We start from the raw sequence: 24,726 nt of genomic DNA, 5'->3' as shown, positions 1-24,726 counted from the left end.
GCCTAGACCTCCTCCCCCACTGCTGGCCCAAGGTCCCATAGGACCTAAGAGGGCCCAGTACACTCAGAGCACCATGCAACGCAGACACCGACAGCCTATCCTCAGAAAACTGATCCAAAAAAAGTACAGATCTTATGACCAAACCAAACTTCAGACCATTCATTGATAAGGAACCTACATAATGATGTATCTACTTATAAGTGAAAATTCCTCCAGACCAGAGTAGTGCAAGTCCAGAAAAGCAGCCCAAGGTTTGATTTTTGCCCTCCCCATCCAAGAGATGTTCAAGAAGTAGCAACTTGGCTATATTTTTAAGATCATCACATACTATCACACCCAAGTTCCACTCATCTTATGTGCACAGAAGTTTTTCACCCCTAAACTACCATTCCCTCAATTTTGCAGACCAAATGCATGACCTTGCATTTTGTAGCATTAAAGAGGCAAATCTTACCTGTCAGCCCTTCAGAAATATCGCTTACAAAATGTTAAAAAAGAACAGGCCCATGAACTGAATGAACCTTGAGGCACAGCACTGGTAACATCCCTTTCCTCAGAGCAATCTCCATTGACCACTACCCTCTTTTGCCTTCCATTCAACCCATTCCTGACCCGGTCCATCCCGAAAGTACTCAATTTATTTATTAGACATCTATGTGGAACACTGTCGAAGGCTTTACTAAAATCTAAGTACACTACGTCTAGTGCACTCCCTCTATCCAGTTCTCTGGTCACCCAGTCAAATAAATTGATCAGATTTGTCTGACAAGACCTACCTCTAGTGAATCCATGTTACCTCAGGTCCTGTAATCCATTGGATTCCAGAAACTTCACTATTATGTTTTAAAAGCATTCTATTAATTTACTTGCCGCAGAAGTCAGACTTACTGGCCTGTAGTTCCCTATCTCTTTCTTGTTTCCACTTTTGTGGAGAGGGACCATTGAAAAGGTCGGACAGCAGAGCATATCAGAACTTCCCTCAGTTCCTTCTGTACCCTCGGATGTATACCATCCAGCCCCATTGTTTTGTCCACCTTTAGCTAGTTCCTCACGAACGCAGTCCTCTGAAAATTGTTCAGGGTCTACCACACCTCCATCCCTATTTGCGTTTGTCTTCTGTGGTCCTGCTTCTGGCACTTCAATTGTGAACAGAAATATTTTGTTAAGCAATTCAGTCTTTCCAGACAAATCCAGGTGCATGGGTTAAGTCCATCCACCAGCAGGCAGAGAGAGAGAACACCAAAGCTATGATCCGTTATCTTGGATGGCATGCTCCTTCTCTCTTGATCTCTCTTGAACCTTGCTGGCAGGTGGCAGCAGGGACAGCAAAGCCTCTTCTTTTAGGGTTGGGAGGGAGCTTTGTTTACCTTTAACACAGCTTTCCTTGCATCCGCTTTGGTCCATGGATTCCTGCTAGTGCTCAGAGGCGTGCCAGGTTGGGGCTTCTCTTAGATAGTGGGGAGGTTGGGCCAGTACTGTGTGGCACTTGTTCACAACAAAACATGACTGAAGCTGCCAAATGCTGTTCCTGTTGTGGAAAGTGGAGAACATTTGACGGGAAAGTGCTCCGCTTGTTAGCAAACAGAGGTGCAAGCTCGCTTACTGGCTTCAACTTTCGCCTCTTCACTCACGGCCTCGAGCATGGCGTCCCCCTCTGAATCTCCCCATAGCTTAGCCATGTCACACTTATGAGGAGCCGGTACGATCTGTTTCCTGGGATGGTCAGGTCCCTAAGGTCTCCGACGTGACTGGATCCATTCATATGGGGATGGGTGTGGACTACCCGTCTCCACTGAGTTTATTTTATTACTGCATGAGACCTATTTATTTAAACAGGCCCAGCCTCCGTTGCATCAGCTCTTTTCTATGTCTCGGGCATCTGTAGAGTCTCGGGCAGGGCTCGTGACTTTGCCAGACTTCTTTGCTAGTCCAGGACCTCCAATCTTTGGGGTTGCAGTCGGTCAAGGGCATTGCATCCAAAAAACAGATGAGACGGTTGCTCCTGCTTTCTCTCTGGACCCTTCCACTGCTGGAAGTTGTTACCTCTTTGGCAGTGGCTTCTCTTGTGGAACTTGAAGTGGGATTTACCTCTAGATCTGGCAGATGATCCCACAGCCTGAGGGTCTTTCATAAGGAGGAATTTCCCTCTTTAATTGTTAAAATTGTTAACTGTTAACAAAATGTATTCATGAAAGTGCTGTTTGTTTTTCATGTATTTTATGTCTTTTATTATGTATGTTTATATTGTGAGCTGCCTTGGGAAAGGCGGGTTATAAATAAAATAAAAACAAACAAAACAAAAAGATGCTAGATGCTCTCAACATTGAATCCCTGGAGGTTGCCCCTTCAGAGGTCCTTAACTCCAAAATGGCGCGCACTAGGAAGCCCTCTAGGGCTTTCCGGTTCATGCGGCCATGCAGGAACTTCTGTCTGTGTAGCAGTTCCTTACTGGTCCAAGTCGCAGCATTGGTGTGCTTTCGAGGGCAAGTTCAACATTTTTCACTGGCAGCTCATCCCGATATTCACTTCCTCAAAAGGGACAAGTCGCCTGCGACCTCGTTTATGGCGGACATGCCCAGAGTGGAAGCTGAACCTTTTGGCACTGCTCCAACAAAGGAGCAACTCCTACTAGGCTAATGAACTTGTAGCATTTAATACAAACTCACTCCTATACCATTGCCATGCGTGGAGAGTAAATGAGCCAAACCAGAGGGAAGGAAAAGCCTCAGAATTTTAACAGGAGATATGCAAAGAAATTCTCCACACTCCATAGCTCAGTCACTGGCATAAAAACCTCCCCTCTGGTAGTCAAAAACTTTAAATATTTTCAAAACATTTCAAACAATGTAACTGCTATTCAATTAAATCGGCTACTCACACCGTGAAAATATCTATACACTCTTTAAACAGTCCAACAGAGAACACTGGTTTGCATACAATACTTGCTGTGGTAATTGTAGACTTTTTACATTTTTTTACACCAAGCTTCCCAGAATATCTTTGCTTAATCTTTCAGCTCTCCGACCCTGACAGCGTTTCATGGCTGTAAAATGCCGCTGCGTCCTCAGGGAAATCACACTCCTTATTCCCCAAAGATAATCTCCCAGCTCATCCTTACTTCACACAAAGTCCTTTAATCCCAGCCGATCAATTTTTACTACTCACTATTAGCTTCTTCAATATATACTGTATTGTATTATCTCCACATCCTGGCTTCACATCCTTGAACCTTCAAATCATAACATTAGAAGGGGGAGGGGAAAAGCAAAACTTTCCCTGAATGTTGAGAGACTTTATTACTACCCCTTCTGGGAACACTTTCTTTTTACTCAATGCTATATTCACACCTACCCCAAACTTCTCAAAAAATCTTTCAGAAAAAATGTTGCCATTCAATCCTTGAGATTCAATCGATTTTAAACTGTATATCCATGGTATGTCCCCGGATAGGATAGTAATAGTTTTTTAACATTCAAGGAAAGTTTTGCTTTTTCCCTCCCCCTACAAGAGTTTTGTTTAGAATTTGACATGGATTGCTTGAATTGAAAGTTGTAACATTTCATTGAAAATAGGAGTTCATAAATGTTAAAACCTTTCTTAAAGTAGAGGGTGTACATACCCTTATTTTTGATTTCCTTACTATTTTATTAAGATTTTTCTCTCCCCAAAATGTGGGCTCGATGGGATTTCTTTGTTGATTATTCATGATTTATGTTGTATACATAAGTTTTTATTCCTATCTAAATACATATACAGTACTTGATTGATGTAAATTGATAAATCTGCAAAAAAAAAAAAAAAAAGAATTTGACATGGAACCTTTGTTCCTACCTGTGGTGGACTCCTGATGCAGGCACCCTAGCTGAAACACGGCCCGTGTCAAGTCCATGCTCAACAATATACTTGTTTTATATTTGTTCTACTGGGTCCATCGGACTTTTATGATCAGTTGCCAGTAAAGTACTCTCTTGTTTTTTTTAGTCCTAAGACATAATTTTTCCACATCCTACCCCACCCCCTTTCCTTTTCCCTTAAAATGGTGGTCAATAGATGTAGCTTTTGGAAAATTAGTTATGTCAAGCCACAGTGAAATTGTTCCTTTTTTAAAATGTTTGATTTAGTCCACTTGGATGGACCACACTCCTCCCTCAATATTCGTGAGGGTTAGGGGCAGCGAATATTGAAAATTCACAAATAATTTTTGGGCCGGCTCTGACCCACCTCTGCCGTGAGTTCCCATATTCTCTCGAGACTACAACAGGAACTCATGGCAGCCATTTTGTATGAGTGATCTGCACGGGGCAGGAGCATAGGAAGGTCGCTCCTGCCCCGAAAGACTGCTAGACTTCCAGAGAGGTGGGGGTGATTCCGGTTTTAGGATATCACAAATAATTGAAATCGCGAGTCCTAAAATTGCGAATCGGGAGGGGGAAGTGTACTGTGAAAATACTAAAGATGTGATTTTTTTTTTTTTTTTTTTCTTCTTCTTGGGTGTCCTGTTCTATTAATAAGTAATATGTAGAATGGTATAACGGATCTTAAATAAAATGTTATTTTGCCTCTCTGGACACCTTCAATATTCAGTCAGGCGCCCTTCTATCCCCCCTCCTATTCAACCTCTACATCAGACCTGTCATTGATATAGCGCAGAAATATAGCATTAAAATCCACTCTTATGCAGATGACATCCAGCTGCTCCTCCCACTAGGCGAGAACCGATCGTCCCAAATTACTAACCTCCAACATTGCCTCTCTGATATGAAAACTTGGATGTCAAACAACAAACTTCAACTAAACGCCAGTAAAACAGAACTCTTATGGATCAGGAAAAAAAGCACCAAATTCACACGTCCTACCCTAGCATGGGACTCCACTCTACTAACGGCAACAGATCAGGTACGCAGCCTAGGAGTAACTTTAGATGGACACTTATCCCTATCTGCCCACATATCCCAAGTAATCTCCACCTCCTTCTACTACCTCCGCCAACTGAAAAGGATCAAACCCTACATCTCCACACCTGACCTCGCCCAACTCCTCTACGCATATGTCCTCTCCAGAATGGATTACTGTAACTCCCTATTTAATGGACTAACCAAAAATAATCTCAAACGCCTCCAACGTGTCCAAAATGCAGCTATCCGCCTCCTACACAACCTCAACTACCATGATCCCGTCTCCCCAGCACTCCGCGCTGAACACTGGCTCCCAATTAGCCAGCGCTGTGCTTTCAAGGCCCTAGCAGTAACCCACAAGAGAATTTATGCCACCACCCCCTCCTACATAAAATCTAAGCTTCCCATCTACACCCCCACTCGCTCCCTCCGCTCAAAATCGGAAATACGCCTATGCATTCCCCCTGGAAGGTCCCTCCTCTCAGAAACTGCCCACAAACAATCCTACAGCCACTTCATCCCACATCTCTGGAATAAACTCCCCCCCCAACTCAGGCAACAGAACTCTTTATTGACATTCCGTAAAATGGTAAAGACCCTCCTCTTCAACTAAAGATCTCCCTCAGTCTACACCCCCCCTTAAACCCCACCTCACTCTTCTCTCCCCTATTTAACTTCTCCTAAATTTCAGTATAGTCCTCTCTTAGTCTGTACTCTGATAAATTGTCTGTACTCTGAAAAATTGTTTGTACCCTGATAAATACTGCACAATTTTGTATGTCCAAGCACCTAAACCTATTGTACATCTTATTTGCCTAATTACTTCTACTGTGTATGTTTACTTGTAGACCGTTCTGAGCTACTGGGAGAACGGGATATAAATCTAAATAAATAAAATAAAAATAAATAAATAAATAAATAAAGTTAAATTAGTTTAATTCATTGTTTGTTTTCTATCCCTTGGAGCTTCCAGTTCAATCAGAACCAGAGTAGAGATTTAGAACCAGACATTTTCTTCCTATCCTCTTTCTCCTCTCAATTTATGATCAGCTTATCATTTGTTGTCAGCTGTGAGCAGTTTTTGAAATTAGTGAGTCATAAATGCTTCTAAATCAAATTAAAAGTTTGGTTTAGTTAATAGCAGCAGTCTTTGACATTGGGGGGTGGGGGGGCATGCTCCTGGGTTTCATCTGGAATCCTGCAGGTTTATCAGATTTATAGCTCAACCTCCTCTCCCCCATACCTACACCTCCATCTTCCCAGAAGGGACTATGTAGCAGCTCTTGCCCTTAGTTGACTGGTTGCAGCATATAGCACTAGTTTTAGGCTAGCCTAGTTACTGATATTTGTAAATCCAGTTTATAAGCCACCTTTTGTTTGCAGTGTGTGACATGTGCAACTACCATATCAATATGCATGAAAATTGTTATAATTGTACATTGAGAGTTGTTGCAGGTTGGTCCAGTTTGGGATTTCTTACTATGTTGCTGAGTGCATTTCTTTTTTAACTTTGTATTTCTCTGTCATTTTACTAGATGCTGTTTGTGGTTGAAGTACTTTGGAGAGAAGTGTTTCAGGGTGAAAGATTTGGAATCATCATGAAAGCTAGTGGATATCTCGGTCTTCAGTCCTGCAGGAGAATATCAATTTCTTATGGTTCAGAGACTTGGGTGAATTAACAGAAAAAGGTAGATAATTCTTGTAAATTACTAACTTGTTTGTATGTCTTTAAGCCCGATTAAAGAAATAGCTGTCTAAGGCAGTGTTCTTAAACCGCCGGTCCGCAGAAATTTTCTGCCAGTCCACAGGGCCGGCACGTCCATTGGGCCCAAAGCAGTGTTCTTCATCCGCCGGTCCATGGTGCGATCAACGCGGAATCTTTGGGTCGGCTCTCTGAGTGCTGCAGTGCACAAAGCTGTGGTGAACTTGGAAGCTTCTCTCTGACGTCGGAACGTCAGAGGGCAGGCTTCCAGATGAGGCGCGGGACACACGCGAGAAGCCGCTGCCCACAGCTTCGTGCACTGCAGCACTCAGGGAGCCGGCCCGAAGACTCCGCATTGATTGCACCATGGACTGGCCCGAAGATAACACCCGGGGGTCAGGCCAGAAGGCAAGGTACAGCATGGAGGAAATGCATTTGTTTCTTTTTCTCTGGGGTTGTACTGTTTGCAGAGTCTTGCATCTTAGGGTTTGTTTGTAAATATTAGTACTTTTAGTTTTTGGTCCTGCATTTGCATGGAGTTATCTGTTTTCTGGTAGGAATGAATGTTGAGAAGCATAGTGTGCTTTCTGTATTTTAATTTTGTGGTTAACCATTATGTGTTGTTAATATGATTATAATGTGTGTGTGTGTGTGTATATATATATGATAAATGAATGGAAAAAATGATGTTACAATTTGTACTATTATGGGGCGGAGATTGGGTGGAGATGGGCTAACTTAGCTCAGTGTTCTTCAACTGCTGGTCTGCGGACCGGTGCCGGTCCACAAAATAATTATTTTATTTCCGCCGGTCCATAGGTGTCAAAAGGTTGAAGAACACTGGTCTAAGGTACTGCTTCCTCAAAGCTGAAAGGGTTTTTATTAGCACCCAAGGAAAAGACTGCTGAGCTCAGTGTGTCGAAATACTCTGCTTTTCTGATATAGCTATAGATATGCCGGCAGCTGATGGTCATAGTTGCCGCAAAGTATAGGAGCAGATTCACAAGATGTCAGAGCTTCAGCAATGCCCAGACTGCGGTTCCATTGACATCATGGGGGATGCTTATTACTCACAGAACCAGCTGGTGTGTGCCGATTGTGGCTATGCATTGACAGAGGGACTCCTAACTCTCAGGTTCACGGAGGAAGGATTCTTGCATGAAGTTAGATTTACAGATAGCACTGGCCAAAATGAATCCCTGAGCAAGAGGAAACTATATGGTCTGAAATGTGTGCGTGATCTATTCAAAGTTCTACATCTTCCATCAACCTTTGAAGACAAAGCATAGTCAAGGAGATCCTGATTGGGGGCTGTGTATATGTGACCTGCTGCCAGCACAACTGGCCCCTGACAATAGGATCCATTTGCTCCTTGATCTATGCAGACCAGGCAAAATTTGCCTGCATCTACCTCCATATGCAGACATTAAAGCTGGATGTTCCAGTGCTAAGTCTGAAGGATTTAGTAACCATACAATACAAAAATTTCAGACTGTTCAAGCAGTCATTTTCTATTCCCGCCCACTTTTTAAAGGCATGGAGAGAGTGGTGGAGAGGACCCTGCCCACCACCCTGAACCCATCATTACTGCTGCTGCCTACCTTGCCTGGCAATTATTGTGCCCTTCAAAGCGTCTGAGTTGTACTTTACATTAAAGAATGACATAGGAAAAAAATTTGTCCTCATCTCCACCCCATCCCCGCGATCTCACCCCGTCCCGTGAGTTTGGTCCCCGTCCTTGCCCCCGCAAACCTAGAGAGAAGATTGTTCTTTAAGTAGAAGGAGTTAACCAAAGTGGATGGGATTGGGGAAGGGAGATGGGGAGGTAAGGATAAAAGGCAGGGGAGATTGATAGGGAAGAGTCAAAAAGGGATAGCGATTCAAATATTCTTAATCTATCTTCTTCCCAGCGTCTTCTCCCCACTCTCTCCTCCCCAGTTCCCTTCAGGCTGTTTCAACGTCTTCTCCTCTCCATCGCCCCCCCCCCCCCACACACACCCACCCCCTTTGCGTGGTCCAGCAGCTCCCTCCCACCGGCCGGCCGGCCATGCATCTCCCTACCTCCATTCCCCTTACCTTCTCTTTGTGGCAATTTCTATAAGGCTATGCGATGTATTGCAACTGTAGCCTTGAAGTTGCGTCACGTTGGCTGCTGGAAAAGTCTTTTCCGATGCAACTGGAAACAGGAAGTTGTGTCAGAGGAGACTTTTCCAGCAGTCACACACGACGCGACTTTAAGGTTCCAGCTGCAATACAAAGCATAGCCTCATAGAAATTGCCACGAAGAGAAGGTAAGGGAGGGAGGGAGATGTACGGCCAGATGGATGGCGGGAGAGAGGGGGCTGCTGGACCGTGCACTTGTTCACCGTGTGTGTTCACTCCTTTTACTGTGGAGACAAGACCATTCACCGCTCCATCGGGCGGTGAATGGCCTTGTGCCCGTAGTCGCGGTGACCTTTTTTTTTTTTGTCACCGTTTCGGCGGGTTACCCGTGGCTAGCCGCAGGTAATGACCACCGTGTCATTCTCTACTTTACATCACTTTTGCAAGCTGGCAAATATGGGCATGCCCTCACCAACACAGTAGCGGCTTAAAGAAATCCATGTTGTCCTCTTAAAGATGGCCTCCCAGTTTCCTGGCTGAGTGTGCTTGGCATTAGCAAAAAGACAGTGGTCCAGCATGTTGGAGAAATCCTCTAACATCGCAGGTCTGTGCAGAAGTCACCCAGGATAAAAGCCATGCTCTGGAAGCAGGAGACCCTGGAAATTTGGCAGTAGCAGTGGTAGGGAAAACTTCAGAAGCTGTCCACCAGGGAGACTTGTGCAAGAATCGAAAGGCTGCAGTTAAGAGGTCCTTTCTGCCTCTGTGTCTAACAGACCTGAAGAGAATGCGAACCACAGCCAGTATTCACTGGAGAGGAGGACATTTCTGATAGTGAAATAGAACAGTGTTTGCGCATCCCCAGGGAAATGGAGGAATTTCAGCAGGCATACCCCTGAGACTGACCTATATCAAGTCCAGGTCTGCAGCATTTCAGACACACACTAAGGGCCCTATCTGATATTCAGAAGTTTAAAAAAATGCTTAAAGCTACACGTTTTATAGAAGCATCTCAATAAAAGATGTTTTGCCTAATGCTGGTTTTAGGATAAACTGTACTGTGAGGATCTACGAAACTATGGCTTTTTAAGATGTAACTACTAATCTGCAATTTAGGATGTTTGAATAAGTCTTGTTTATTCTATATTGTGTGTTACTTTTGTAAGGCTGCCTAGGAATAGACGGTTGATAAAATTTTAAATAAAATATTAAAAATAAAAAAAATTGCAATGGATCTATCAAATTTTATGAGTTTGAATCAAGAATTAAAGGCAATTGTTAAATTATGTGATAACTGGAACAGAGCTAGCAAAATGCAACATATGTACTCGTACATTGCCTGTTGGATAGTTCTTCCATGCACAGCGCAGCTTGTGGCAGCCATGAGGTCAGAAACATGAATGTTCCATTCAAGGTTGCACCATCAAAGAACAACATGCAATAATGTGCTTTCTTTGGGCAGAGGGAGTGAAACCTGTGGAAATTCACAGTTGAAAAGGAGGGGGTAGACAGCAACCACTGGGGAATTGATGAGATCTCATACTTTAATCCCTCCAGTGGTCAGCTGTTCAGAGCACCTTTTGTATCCTGAATGTGACTGAAACAGATCTAACTTAGAATACCCTTCTTTTTAGGCTTGGACTTTAATTCCCATTCAGTAATTGCTGATGTCCTGATTTTGGACCTACCCTAGTCCCACCAAAAATAAGCCCCCCTGATTTTTGGATATATTATAGTGTTGGATATCCTTTTTTCTTCATTTGCAAAATTGGGATGTGGATGTTCATTTGGGCATTTTGAGATTTCCATATGCTTCAAAAATAAGCTTCTAAGACATACAAAAACATAATATTTTTAAAATTAGACTGATAACTTTTCAGTCAGTCTCAATACCACAATAAAGCAGGATGGAATAATGTAGTAAAATGCCCAGCAAGAGCTTATTTAAACAGAAAGGCATTAAGATTTTCCTAAAGGAAAGTATGGAATTAATTTGCCTTAACTGGGTTGAACATTGTTTCACATAGTTGGACCTGCAATTTAAAAAAACAAAACACTTGCTTGATCATTTTTGAGATGACAATGGTGAAATATTTATCCTGAGATCTTAAAGGTCTGGCTGGGTGATAACTCGTTAGGGTGTTGTAATACTCAAAGGTATATCATTTTGCAAAGCTTGAAAAACTATAACCAAGATCTTAAACTGGATTTGCCAATTAATGGGCAACCAATGAAGATTTAAAAGTAAATGAGTAATATGGTCCAACATAGACCCCTAACAAAATCTAAGAGGTGTCAGCATTTTGGACAACTTGAAGAGCCTTCAAATTTGGGGCAAATTGCAGAACAAAGCATTGCAATAATCCATGACATAACCAAACTTCACATCACCCATGCAAAAAGTCTCAGCAGATAAAAGGATCTTCAATTGGGATGCTATTCAGATCTTGGGGGGAGGGGGGAGGAAAAAATATTTTTATAGCATGCAAATCTTGGACGTGAAGGAGAAAGGAATCAGGTAACAATGAACCTTTAATGTTTTATACTTGTAATATATACATAAATTAAAGACACATGGCATTGAGTAGATTCAAACAAATTTGGGATTTAGTTTAACTTTAAGGATAAACAATTAGCTGTCTTCCAAGCATGAATAATTTTGATATAAAGTGTGATTAATTTTAAGGTAGTTTGGCTAGTCAGGAATTGAAGTTCCTTAACAACAGCAGCAGATGAATCCAGATTCTAGTGGGATAGCACACATCTACTAGTGGAATAGCACACATCTACTAGTGGAATAGCACACATCTACCAGCTGGTGGAGATAGAGAACTGATTTACAGGTGCACCTCTTGGATGGAACATTCCCTGTACCTTCGGTATCATCTATCTCTAGCAGGCGGATGGCCGCTATTTCACGTATTTCCAGATTTTCTTCTTCAGACTACTGTTGAGTGTTTCTCTTAAGAGAGATAGGGGTGTCTGGCTGAGCGGTGCCAGCTTTAGGAGTTACATCTGGGGCCCCCCGGGTCCCTGCTTCACCCTCCCCTCTGGTGGATTGAGACTCTTTTTTTTTTCTTTTTTCCCTTAAAAAAAAAAGAGTTCAACATTTGTTTAGCTAGGCTGTACTTTTCTGTCAGTTTACAGCTTACAACTGCCAGCCATAACGAGTGTTCCTGCCTCAGTCAGGTAAGCAGACTTTCCCTTTACTTTTCTGTGGTGATTTATTCCACCGGCTTTAGTAGTGCTATGCGCGCGGTTTGCAGGCAAATGGCAGCAGAGGCGGTTAAGGGGTGTTTGCTTTGTGGGAAGCGCTGAACACCGTCGGGGTTGTGTGCGGCCAGTTGCATGAATGCTGCGGTGGAGGAGGGCAACATGGCGCCGGGCGAGTCTGCTGTTTTCGGTGCAGATGAAGGTTGCCCGCGCTCCCCTTCTCTCTCGGCGATGCGACTTCGGCTCCAATCGAGTCGGAAGTTGTGAGAAGTCAGGATTCAGTACTCGGGCTTCCTTGTCTGTCGGGAACGACTGTGATGCAGGGGCAGTTTTCTGCTCTGCCGGTGGGAACACTGGTGACTCATTTTTCCCCGGAGTTTGTAGTACTTTTGCACCAGGCCTCGCAGATTCTTTCTTGGTGTCTCCGTGCACGAGGGTGGCCAAGCGGGAATCTGTACAAGCCACCCTTCGGGTTCTTCTCGAGGCAAGGCATTAGCAGATCTGCTATCTTTCTCCTCTTTTCTTCGTCAGATGGCTGCTGACCTGGACCTTCAATTGGATGCTGGTTCTAAATACTCTAAGGAATATCTCAAAGTCATGCATCTTCCTCAACCTCCTGCAGAGTCACTTAAGCTTCCTCTTCACAAACTTTTGTCTCAGACCTTTACACGATGCCTGGAGACTCCTTATGCAATTCCTGCTGTTCCAGGCAAGTTGGACTCCAGGTATAAAACTCTACATTGCAAAGGATTTGAGAATTCGCAGTTGTCTCACCAATCCTTACTTGTGGTGTCCTCCTTGAAAAGGTCCCATCCTTCCAAGGTTTATGCTACTGTTCCTCCTGGAAGGGAAGGGAAAACTATGGACAAGTTTGGACGTCGCCTCTACCAAAATGCCATGATGTCCTCTAAAGTCCTCAATTACAATTTCCATTTTGTCACTTATTTCAAGTTCCTCATTGATCTTCTTCCTAAATTTCTCAGTTATCTAGATACTCAAAAGGACTTTGAATTTCAAGAAGTCATAGCTACTCTGTCACAACTCAGATTACATCTACTTCAGTCTTCTTATGATGCCTTTGAGTTGTCCGCCAGGGTGACTGCTTGTTCTGTAGAAATGCGCCGCCTAGCCTGGCGTCACACCATTGACATGGACCCTAATCTTCAGGACCGCTTGGCTAATGTTCCTTGTGCAGGCAGTGACCTCTTCGATGAATCTATTGAGGCAGCCACTAAGAAATTGTTTGAACATGAAAAATCCATTGCTTCTATTGTCAGACCAAAGCCCAAGCCAGCTCCTGCCAAGCCTACACGCCCTCCTCCAATCTTCCAGAGGCGTTTTGCTCCGAGAGCAGCTCCTTACACTCGCCCTCCTCAAGAAACAGCAGAATCAGAAGCAACAGAAATCTCAACCTTCTGCTGCACCTAAGGCTACACAGCCTTTTTTAACTGTTTAACACAGAGCATAACCTCCACCGTTCTGTCTCTGACCTATCTTCCCCCTATTGGAGGTCATCTCCATCATTTTTACCACCGATGGGAGACCATCACTTCTGACTTCTGGGTGCTGTCAATCATCAGGGAAGGATACTCTCTTCATTTCACTCAGGTTCTACCAGAGCTTCCTCCAAGAGAGTATCCTTCCAGATGGCCCTTCTTCAGGAAGCTCAAGCTCTGCTTTGTCTGTATGCCATCAAACCAGTTCCTTTGGACCAGCAGAACAGGGGGTTTTACTCACGTTACTTCCTTGTTCCGAATAAGAAGGGCGATCTGCGACCCATTCTGGATCTCAGGGCTCTCAACAAATTTTTAGTCAAGGAAAAATTTTGAATGTTGTCCCTGGCATCCCTTTATCCCCTTCTCGAGCAGAATGACTGGTTATGCTCTCTGGATCTCAAAGGAGGCCTATACTCATATTCCCATTCATCCGGCCTCCTGGAAATATCTCAGATTTCGGGTGGGGAATCTGCATTATCAATATAGAGTGCTGCCCTTTAGCCTAGCTTCCTCTCCCAGAGTATTCACCAAGTGCCTGGTAGTGGTAGCAGTAGCTCTAAGGAATCATGGTCTTCAGGTATTTCCCTACCTAGACGACTGGCTCATCAAAGATTCAACATCTCAGGGGGTTATTGTAGTGACCCAACGGACTACGTGGTTCCTACAAAGTTTGGGATTTGAAATCAACTTTCCCAAATCACAACTTCAACCCTCTCAGAATCTACAATTCATAAGAGCTGTTCCGGACACTATCCAACTCGTTGCATTCCTTCCGCAACCACGTCTGGAAGCTCTCCTTCAACTCTGTCATACAGAATCTTCCCGCTCTTCCATCTCAGCGAGACACATGATGGTGCTACTGGGTCACATGGCCTCCACAGTACACGTGACTCCTTTTGCCAGACTTCAATTCAGAATTCCTCAGTGGACCCTGGCATCTCAGTGGACGCAGGTTTGTGACTCACTTTCTCGACACATTGCAGTCACTCTTTCATTGAGACAGTCTCTCCGCTGGTGGATGCTCTCTTCCAATCTCTCCAGAGGCTTGCTGTTTCAAACCCCCCCCCCCATCAGAAAGTCCTCACAACAGATTCCTCAACCTAAGCTTGGGGCGCTCATCTCGATGGACTCCTTACTCAAGGCCACTGGACCAGTACGGATCGTCAATGTCACATCAATCTGTTGGAACTCAGAATGATCTTCAAGGCTCTCAGCTTTTCAACATCTTCTTCACGACCAGTTAGTCCTTAATCGGACGGACAACTAAGTCGCCATGTACTATGTCAACAAAAAAGGAGGGACAGGATCTTCCTCCCTTTGTCAAGAAGCTCTGAAGGTTTGGGACTGGGCAATTTGCCACAACACCTTCCTCAAAGCTGTCTACATCCAAGGGGTGAAAAATTGCTTGGCGGATGACTTGAGTCATCTTCTGCAACCTCACGAATGGACACTCCATTCCTCGCCTCTTCATCACATTTTTTCACAGTGGGAATGCCTCAGATAGATCTCTTTGCAGCTCCCCACAACCACAAACTGCCTCAGTTCTGCTCCAGGATATATTCTCCTCATCACCTCAAGGCAGATGCTTTTCTTCTGGAATGGACGAATCTCTTCCTGTACGCATTCCCTCCATTCCCTCTAATTCTCAAGACTCTTGTCAAGTTGAAGAACGATCATGCCATCATGATTCTGATTGTTCCTCGGTGGCCAAGACAACCTTGGTACTCCCTTCTACTTCAACTCAGCAGCAGGGAGCCATTTCTTCTACCAGTTTTTCCATCTCTGTTTAAACAGAGTCAGGGTTCTCCGCTTCATCTCAACCTGCAGTCTCTACACCTGACAGCTTGGTATCTCTCAACATAACTCCTCTTCAGTTTTCTCAACCTGTAAGAGACATTTTAGAGGCTTCTAGGAAGCCTACCACTAGACAATGCTATCACCAAAATGGACTAGATTTTCTACGTGGTGTTTTTCTCACGATAAGGAGCCTCAACATTCCTCCTTATCTTCTGTTTTAGATTACCTTTTACACTTATCCACCTCTGGCCTCAAGTCTACATCGATCTGAGTCCATCTCAGTGCAATTGCTGTTTTCTATCAGCCTATTGAAGGGAAACCCCTCTCTGCTCATCCGGTGGTTTCCAGATTCATGAAAGGACTTTTCAATGTCAAACCTCCTCCCAAACCGCCTCCAGTGGTTTGGGTCCTCAATATTGTTATTGCTCAATTGATGAAGCCTCCATTTGAACCAATGTCTACGGCTCATCTGAAGTATCTCACTTGGAAAGTGGTGTTTCTCATTGCCCTCACTTCTGCTTGAAGAGTCAGTGAGCTGCAAGCTTTAGTTGCTGATCCACCTTTCACTGTGTTCCATCATGACAAGGTGGTCCTCCTTACTCATCCTAAATTCCTCCCTAAAGTGGTTTCACAATTTCATCTCAACCAATCCATTGTTCTTCCAGTATTCTTTCCAAAGCCTCATTCTCATCCTGGAGAATCAGCTCTTCATACTCTGGACTTTAAACGTGCTTTGGCCTTCTATTTGGAAATTCACCAAACCACACAGAACTGCTCCTTAACTTTTTGTCTCCTTCGATCCAAACAAGTTGGGACATCCAATCTCTAAGCATACCATCTCCAACTGGATGGCGGCTTGTATCTCATTCTGCTATGCCCAGGCTGGATTACACCTACAGAGTATAGTCACAGCCCATAAAGTCAGAGCAATGGCAGCTTCAGTAGCTTTCCTCAGATCTACACCTATTGAGGAAATTTGCAAAGCTGCTACTTGGTCCTCGGTTCATACTTTCACTTCTCACTATTGTCTTGATGTTTTCTCCAGACGGGATGGCCATTTTGGCCAGAGAGTATTACAAAATTTATTCTCCTAATTTGCCAACGCTCCCACCATCCCATTCTGGTTAGCTTAGAGGTCACCCATATGTGAGAATAGGCTGCCTGCTTGTTCTGGGATAAAGCACAGTTACTTACCGTAACGGGTGTTATCCAGGGGCAGTAGGCAGCTATTCTCACAACCCACCCACCTCCCCTGGTTGCCTTCTCTGCTAGCTATCTGAACTGAGGAGATGCGCCCTGCACTGTGTGGTAAGGCACTCGTGCATGCGCAGTGCGGCTGATTCGAAACTTCTAGTTTCTACAAGCAAGTCTGCTTGCAAGGCTTCCGTATCCGGGCTCCGTCAGTGATGTCACCCATATGCGAGAATAGCTGCCTGCTGTCCCTGGATAATATCCGTTACGGTAAATAACTGTGCTTTCTGATGGCTCCAGATTGGCCATGCTGTCCATGGTATGCAGATCTGATTGTTCTGTCGGTGGGCAAACCGTTGCGGTTCCAGGTGACTCCGGATTTGCTCACCCAGGTTCCCACTTTGGTTTTACAGTCTGGCTCTTGAAAGTTTGCGGCTGAGGCGTAAGGGATATTCAAAACAGGTTATTTCTACTCTTCTCCAGGCGAAAAAGAGATCTACGTCCGTGTCTTATGCAAGAGTTTGGAGGATTTTCAATACTTGGTGGTGTTCTCATAAGAACATAAGAAGTTGCCTCCGCTGAGGCGTAAGGGGTATTCAAAACAGGTTATTTCTACTCTTCTCCAGGCGAAAAAGAGATCTACGTCCGTGTCTTATGCAAGAGTTTGGAGGATTTTCAATACTTGGTGGTGTTCTCATAAGAACATAAGAAGTTGCCTCCGCTGAGTCAGACCAGAGGTCCATCCTGCCCAGCAGTCCGCTCCCGCGGCGGCCCCTCAGGCCTAATTGCCTGAACAGTGTCCCTGACTAATTTTGTAACTGCCTCTAATCCTATCCCTATTTCCTACCTCTACTCCTATCTGTACCCCTCAATCCCTTTGTCCTACAGGTACCTGTCCAGACCTTCTTTGAATCCCTGTAGCGTGCTTCTGCTTATCACATCCTCCGGTAGCGCGTTCCATGTATCCACCACCCTCTGGGTGAAAAAGAACTTCCTGGCGTTTGTTCTAAACCTTTCCCCTTTCAATTTCTCTGAGTGTCCCCTTGTACTTGTGGTTCCCCATAATTTGAAAAATCTGTCCCTGTCTACTCTTTCTATGCCCTTCATGATCTTGAAGGTTTCTATCATGTCTCCTCTAAGCCTCCGCTTTTCCAGGGAGAAAAGCCCCAGCTTCTTCAGTCTGTCAGTATATGAGAGATCTTCCATATCCTTTATTAGCTTAGTTGCTCTTCTCTGGACTCTCTCAAGTACCGCCATGTCCTTCTTGAGGTACGGCGACCAGTACTGAACACAGTACTCCAGGTGCGGGCGCACCATTGCACGATACAGTGGCAGGATGACTTCCTTCGTCCTGGTCGTGATACCCTTCTTAATGATACCCAACATTTTGTTTGCCTTCCTTGAGGCTGTGGCGCACTGCGCCGACGCCTTCAATGATGTGTCTACCATCACTCCCAGGTCTCTTTCAAGGTTACTCACCCCTAGCGGTGATCCCCCCCCATTTTGTAAGTGAACATCGGGTTCTTTTTCCCTACATTTCCCTATGTTGAAGCTCATTTGCCACTTTTTGGCCCATTCTTCCAGCGCTGTCAGATCTTTTTGGAGATTTATGCAGTCCTCCTTGTTTTCAACCCTGCTGTATAGTTTGGTGTCATCCGCAAATTTAATAACTTCACATTTTGTTCCTGCCTCCAGGTCGTTAATAAATATATTGAACAGGAGCGGTCCCAGCACCGACCCCTGCGGAACTCCGCTCGTGACCCATTGCCAGTCTAAGTAATGGCCCTTTATTCCAACCCTCTGTTTCCTGTCTGCCAGCCAGTTTTTGATCCATCGGTGGACCTCCCCTTGCACCCCGTGGTTCCATAGCTTCCTTAGCAGTCTTTCATGTGGTACCTTGTCAAAGGCTTTTTGGAAGTCAAGGTAAATGATGTCTATTGATTCCCCTTTATCCACCTGGCTGTTTACCCCCTCAAAGAAGTATAATAAGTTAGTGAGGCATGACCTGCCCTTGCAGAAGCCATGCTGGCTCGGCTTTAGCTGCCCAGTGTTTTCGATGTGTTCCCAGACGCTGTCTTTAATCAGCGCTTCCATCATCTTTCCCGGGACCGAGGTCAAGCTCACCGGCTTGTAGTTTCCTTGGTCTCCCCTTGAGCCTTTCTTGAAGATGGGCGTGACATTTGCTATTTTCCAGTCTTCCGGAATCTCTCCAGTTTTTAAGGATAGGTTGCATATATGTCTAAGTGGCTCAGCTATTTCGTTCCTTAGTTCCTTGAGTACCCTTGGGTGAATGCCGTCCGGACCTGGCGATTTGTCGCTTTTTAGCCTGTCTATCTGCCTAAGGACATCCACTTTGCTCACCTCTAGATGGACCAGATTTTCATCCTGATCTCCTTTTACGATCTCCTAGGGTTCCGGGATGTTCGTTGTGTCCTCCCTCGTGAAAACTGAAGTGAAGAACTCATTTAGCCTGTCAGCTGAGTTCTCAGGGTATTTCACCCTTCCAGGCTTCTCTTTCTCACATTCTTTCCTTTTTACAGGATGTTGTGGCCAAGGGCTTGGTGTATAATTCCCTTAAAGTGCAAGTGACTGCCATTGCTTGTAACAGGAACCAGGTCTCTCACTCTTTCCAAGCTTCTCAGCCTGATATTGTTCGGTTTCTGAAAGGAGTACAACGTATTCATCCACCTGTTAAAAAGCCCTGTCCTGGGTGCTTGGGGGGGTTACAGAAGGCCCCATTTGAACCTTTGTCTAATGCGACTCTTAAGGATGCAATGGTGAAAACAGTGTGTCTGGTGGCTAATGCTTCAGCCCGGCAGGTTTCTGAGTTGCAGGCATTGTCCTGCAGGGATCCTTTTTTGCGAATTACAGATTCTGGGGTGTCAGTTCGGACTGTTCCATCATTTCTTCCTAAGGTGGTATCGTCCTTTCATGTCAACCAGTCTCTCTTCCGTCCTGCATTTCTCTTCCCTGCGTTTGCTCGATGTGCATAGGATGCTTCTGCACTATCTGCAGATTACTAACTATTTTAGACGTTCAGATCACCTCTTTGTCTTATTCGCGGGACGCAAAAAGGGTATGGTGGCGTCCAAAGCTTCCATCACCCGCTGGGTCAGGGAGGCAGTTACTTCCGCTTACTTGATGTCAGGGAGGTTATTGCTGCAGGAACTTCTTGCTCACTCAACCAGAGCGATGGCTACTTCATGGGCTGAATCCAGAGGTTTTTCCTTGGAGGACATTTGTCATACGGCTACTTGGTCTTCCAAGAATATCTTCTCTAAGCATTATCAGTTGGCTGTGGTGGCGCGTGCGGAGGCTGCATTTGGTGCATCGGTCATTGCGGAGGTGGCATTTGCTTCCCACCCAGATTGAGGATTGCTTTGCTATATCCCACTAGTCTGTTGCTAAGGAAGGAAAAATTATGTTCTTACCTGTTAATTTTCTTTCCAGTTCAGATGAATCCTCTAATCAGATGGCATGTCTGACCAAGATAACAGAACAAGACAGCTTATAGCAGGGGTGTCCAACCTGCAGCCCAGTGAAGTATTTTGTGCGGCCCCGGTCGAGGGCGATGCAGTGTGTTCCTCTGCTGCCCCTGGGTGTTTACCGTCTTGCCGTCTCCCTCCTCTGTCTTGTTGCAGCATTTGCGCGTTTGTGCGGCCCCAGAAACTTTTTTCCCAGACAATGCGGCCCAGGGAAGCCAAAAGGTTGGACACCCCTGGCTTATAGCATTTCCTGCAAACACGCTCCTACACGTCTTCACAGAGCAAGAGGGGCCCAGCGCTGGTAGATGACTTTGAGTATGAACATACATATCTTGTAAACAATTCTTCTGGAGAGAAAAAAGGATTCATGGCTTGATTTAGGCCTCCAAGTCTCCAGGGATACGTTAGTATTCTTCTTCTCCTGGGGTCAGCTAATGCCTGAACCGGGACTTCATAGTTTCATAGTTTATTTAAATTTTGATTAAACGCTTATCCAAAGGTACAAAGCATTGTACATAGTAATTTAAAATAGCTGGGAGACAAACATTTTAAATAATTAGACATACACCAACTAATCAAACATACTTATAGCCAGAGAACATTGGGGGAAAAAAGGGAAGAACTACAATTTCTTAGAAAGAATACATAAAAGGAAAACACAATAGGAAAGGGGGGGGGGAAGTTAAGTAGTGCACAAGTATGTACTTGTGTAAAAAAAAATTCAGTTATAGGCGTCTTTAAAAAGAAAGCATTTTAGGCTGCTTTTAAATTTCTGCAAGTTTTGTTAAGCTCTAAGGTGTAGAGGGAGAGAGTTCCAAATTAAAGGGGCAGTCTTGATTAAATCATCTGTTCAAGTTTATGAGCTGGATTAAAGAAGTTGATAACATATAAGTCACTAATATGATTGTTACTTATGATTCAGTAGTGTATGAGCTTATGAGGAAACGATAGCGGCAAAGAGCTCCATGAATTTGATATTACTGTATATATGTCTGGAGTACCGCTTCTGATGGCTCTTTAAACACGTCTGATAAATCTTCAGTATCATTGAGAACATTTTGTTGTAAAGTTGTGGATATGAGAACATCTATTTAAGAACTGGAATGATTTGCATATCATTGTGGAAAGTGGCTTCTTCTGGAGCATCTATTACCAAAAGCATTGGCTAAGTCCCACCCTCTGTGAATAGAACTGCTTTGCTACATCCCAACGCTGCAATTTTTCACAGTCCGCATGTGTTTTAACAACTTTGAACAGTTTAGTGTCATCTGCAAATTTAATCACCTCACTTGTCATTCCAATTTCCAGATCATTTATAAATAAGTTAAATAGCACCGGTCCCAGTACTTATATGCATTAAGACAAGTTGAAACATTGCAGCTCTGTCATCTAACAGAAGCGCTGATGTCTTCTGTTTTTCCTGCTGTTATCCATGGCAGTTGTCTAACCATTAACACTTTTCTTATTTATCCTAAACCTTTTCCCAGTTGCTTGGAAAAAAATTCTTTATTGGCTTGAATAGTGTTCAGTAATTGCCTTCTTTATTCTGCAGCTGTGAATTGCACTGTATGCATCACTTCACAAATGAATTTCACAAGTTGTCCTTGCTGGCTGTGTTTTGCAGGTTATTCGTTTTTCTTCCAGTGCATATAGCTTGATTTTCAGTGCTGTTGCTAAGGAGGGAGGACTGGTGCTACAGTTTGTTCCTGTTCATTCTGCTTTGATATGGATAATACAGGGCAGCCAGGGAGCATACCATCCTATATCACGGAAGACAGCTCAGTGCTCTCTATCTCCCTCCGCCAGCTGGTGAATGGATACAACCCATTTGTCTGCTGTGACTAAGGAAAAGAAAATTATCAGGTAATACATAAAGCTTCTGATTTTACTTAATTCATAAGGTAAAATTATGGTTTTATTCTGAGTGCTATGCATTCAGTTTAATTTAGCAGCCATTTAAGTTGTGTGTTTGTGATGTCTTAACTAATAGATCTACTGTTGAATCATATGAAAAACCTTGTGAAATTCATTTGTGAAGTGATGCATACAGTGCAATTCACAGCTGCAGAATAAAGAAGGCAATTACTGAACACTATTCAAGCCAATAAAGAATTTTTTTCCAAGCAACTGGGAAAAGGTTTAGGATAAATGAGAAAAGTGTTAATGGTTAGACAACTGCCATGGATAACAGCAGGAAAAACAGAAGACCTCAGCGCTTCTGTTGGATGACAGAGCTGCAATGTTTCAACTTGTCTTAATGCATATAAGTACTGGGACCGGTGCTATTTAACTTATTTATAAATGATCTGGAAATTGGAATGACAAGTGAGGTGATTAAATTTGCAGATGATACTAAACTGTTCAAAGTTGTTAAAACGCATGCGGATTGTGAAAAATTGCAGCGGACCTTATGAAATTGGAAGACTGGGCATCCAAATGGCAGATGCAAACTGATGCACATTGGGAAGAATAACTTGAAACACAGTTACCGGATGCTAGGGTCCACCTTGGGGATTAGCACCCAAGAAAAGGATCTGGGTGTCATCATAGACAATACGATGAAATCTTCGGCCCAATGTGCGGTGGCAGCCTAGAAAACGAATTGGATGCTAGGAATTATTAAGAAAGGGATGGTTAACAAGACTAAGAATGTTATAATGCCCCTGTATCGCTCCATGGTGCGACCTCATCTGGAGTATTGCGTTCAATTCTGGTCTCCTTATCTCAAGAAAGATACAAGGGCGCTAGAAAAGGTTCAAAGAAGAGAGACCAAGATGATAAAGGGGATGGAACTCCTCTCGTATGAGGAAAGACTAAAACGGTTAGGTTCTTCAGCTTGGAAAAGAGACGGCAGAGGGGAGATATGATTGAAGTCTACAAAATCCTGAGTGGAGTAGAATGGATACAAGTGTATCAATTTTTCACTCCGTCAAAAATTACAAAGACTAGGTGACACTTGATGAAGTTACAGGGAAATACTTTTAAAACCAATTGGAGGAAATTTTTTTCACTCGGAGAATAGTTAAGCTCTGGAATGTGTTGCTAGAGGATATGGTAAGAGCGGATAGCATAGCTGGTTTTTAGAGAGGCTTGGACAAGTTCCTGGAGGAAAAGTCCATAGTCTGTTATTGAGAGAGACATGGGGGAAGCCACTGCTTGCCCTGCAATCGGTAGCATGGAAAATTGCCACACCTTGGGTTTTGGCTAGGTACTAGTGACCTGGGGTGGCCACCATGAGAGCAGGCTACTGGGCTTGTTGGACTATTGGTCTGACCCAGTAAGGCTGTTCTTATGTTGTTATGTAAATATGTGGCTAACTGGGTTGGATTTAATTGGGTGAATGGGGTATAGACAAGATTCCCAAACCGTCTTGAAAGGGGCATTTATTATGACTTTGGTCAAGCAAGAGACTTACAAAAAAAAGAAAAGAAATCAAAGGTTCAGATGAGATGGAAGGCCCTAGGAATATGCTCTCACTCTGAAGAAGCTATTATACTGTTTGAATCCTGCAAAGGAAAGGGAAGGCAGACCGTTCTTTGTGTGTTATAAGGAAAGATTTTGCTTTTGTGTGTAACTTGGGTTCAGCTAGCAATTTTGTGAAGAGGCGCTGCTGACAGTGTCACAAATTAATTTAGCATTAGCCAGTGATACGTTATACTAGCTGGATTTTAAGAATGCATTTGACAAAAGCCTTCATTAGGTATTCTTGAGGAAATTTGTTATACGATAGAAGGCAATGCCTTACTATGGATTGTGAATTGGTAAAAGATAAGTGATTACCGTAGGTCTAAATGATCAGTTTTCATGGAGAATGGTTGATAATGGAGTGTCCAAAAAAACACTGTGGAGTGACGATGTTCCTGAAATGGACTTTACTGAAGATATAAAAGTTCCAAAAGTCAACGTAACAAATCCACATAAAAACCACGATTGCTTTTGGTTTTTGCAGAGCGTTCTACGTGAACCTCCATGAACCGCAATGCAATGATTGCTTTTGTTTTTTTCAGCGTGTTCTATGTGAACCTCCATGAACCGTTCTTTTGGATTGATTAGTTTTTCCACATATCTACTACCATAGGACTGTCAAGGACCCCTGAGGAAGACCACCTTGGCGAAACACGGACCGTGTTGGGTCCTACACTTTCAGCGGACTTGGGTCCTTAAAATTTTTATGTAGATTATCCTGTTTTCATGTGGATTGTTACGTTGACTTTTGGAACTTTTATATCTTAAAATAAGTCCATTTCAGGAACATCGTCACTCCACAGTGTTTTTTTGGTTTCTCTTGGATTTTTTTCTCTGTGGATTTCCAAGGGTCAATCTCTTTGTTTTGATAGTGGAATGTTCCAACAATATTTGTGGGCCTGTTGATATGGAAAAGGGAATAATGACAGGTGACGAGACATATAAAATCTATGAGCAGATTGTGTGAGCATTTGCAGGAGGATCTGAGCAGTTGGATACATAAGAATAGCCTTACTGGGTCAGACCAGTGGTCCATCAAGCCCAGTGGCCCGATCTAATGGTGGCCAATCCAGGTCACTAGTACCTGGCCAAAACCCAAGGAGTAGCAATATTCCATGCTACCAATCCAGGGCAAGCAGTGGCTTCCCCCATCTTTTATAACATATATTGCAAGTCCCATTATTCTCATTGGGTCCTATTTACTTACTAAGTGCATAACACCACTTTAACCTTCATTAGTAAATAAGGGCTTACAGTCTATGGGCTTCAAAGGACAGGGATATTTCTACACATGAATGTAACTACTAATGAAAAGGTGTAAGATAATTCAAACTGTGCGTAGATGATGCTAGGTTCCATATTTTGAGTTGCCATCCAGGAAA

At 43.7% G+C, this 24,726-nt stretch overlaps 1 protein-coding gene and 1 pseudogene across 3 annotated transcripts in view; both read left to right on the top strand.

The window, feature by feature from the left end:
* PKP4 (plakophilin 4) overlaps positions 1-24,726 on the top strand; it is a 287,449-nt gene that overhangs the window by 32,124 nt on the left and 230,599 nt on the right. For all 3 annotated transcript variants that reach the window (XM_033944462.1, XM_033944460.1, XM_033944461.1), the window contains exon 2: positions 6,431-6,583. The gene's annotated coding sequence lies outside the window, so the exon portion shown is untranslated. The remainder of the gene's footprint in view (positions 1-6,430; positions 6,584-24,726) is intronic.
* LOC117360416 lies at positions 7,605-9,296 on the top strand (annotated as a pseudogene).

Source organism: Geotrypetes seraphini, chromosome 5 (assembly GCF_902459505.1).
Source record: "Geotrypetes seraphini chromosome 5, aGeoSer1.1, whole genome shotgun sequence".
NCBI classification, from domain to species: Eukaryota; Metazoa; Chordata; class Amphibia; order Gymnophiona; family Dermophiidae; genus Geotrypetes; species Geotrypetes seraphini.
Note: the sequence above shows the minus strand (reverse complement) of the source record. Positions and strands in the feature narration are given on the sequence as shown.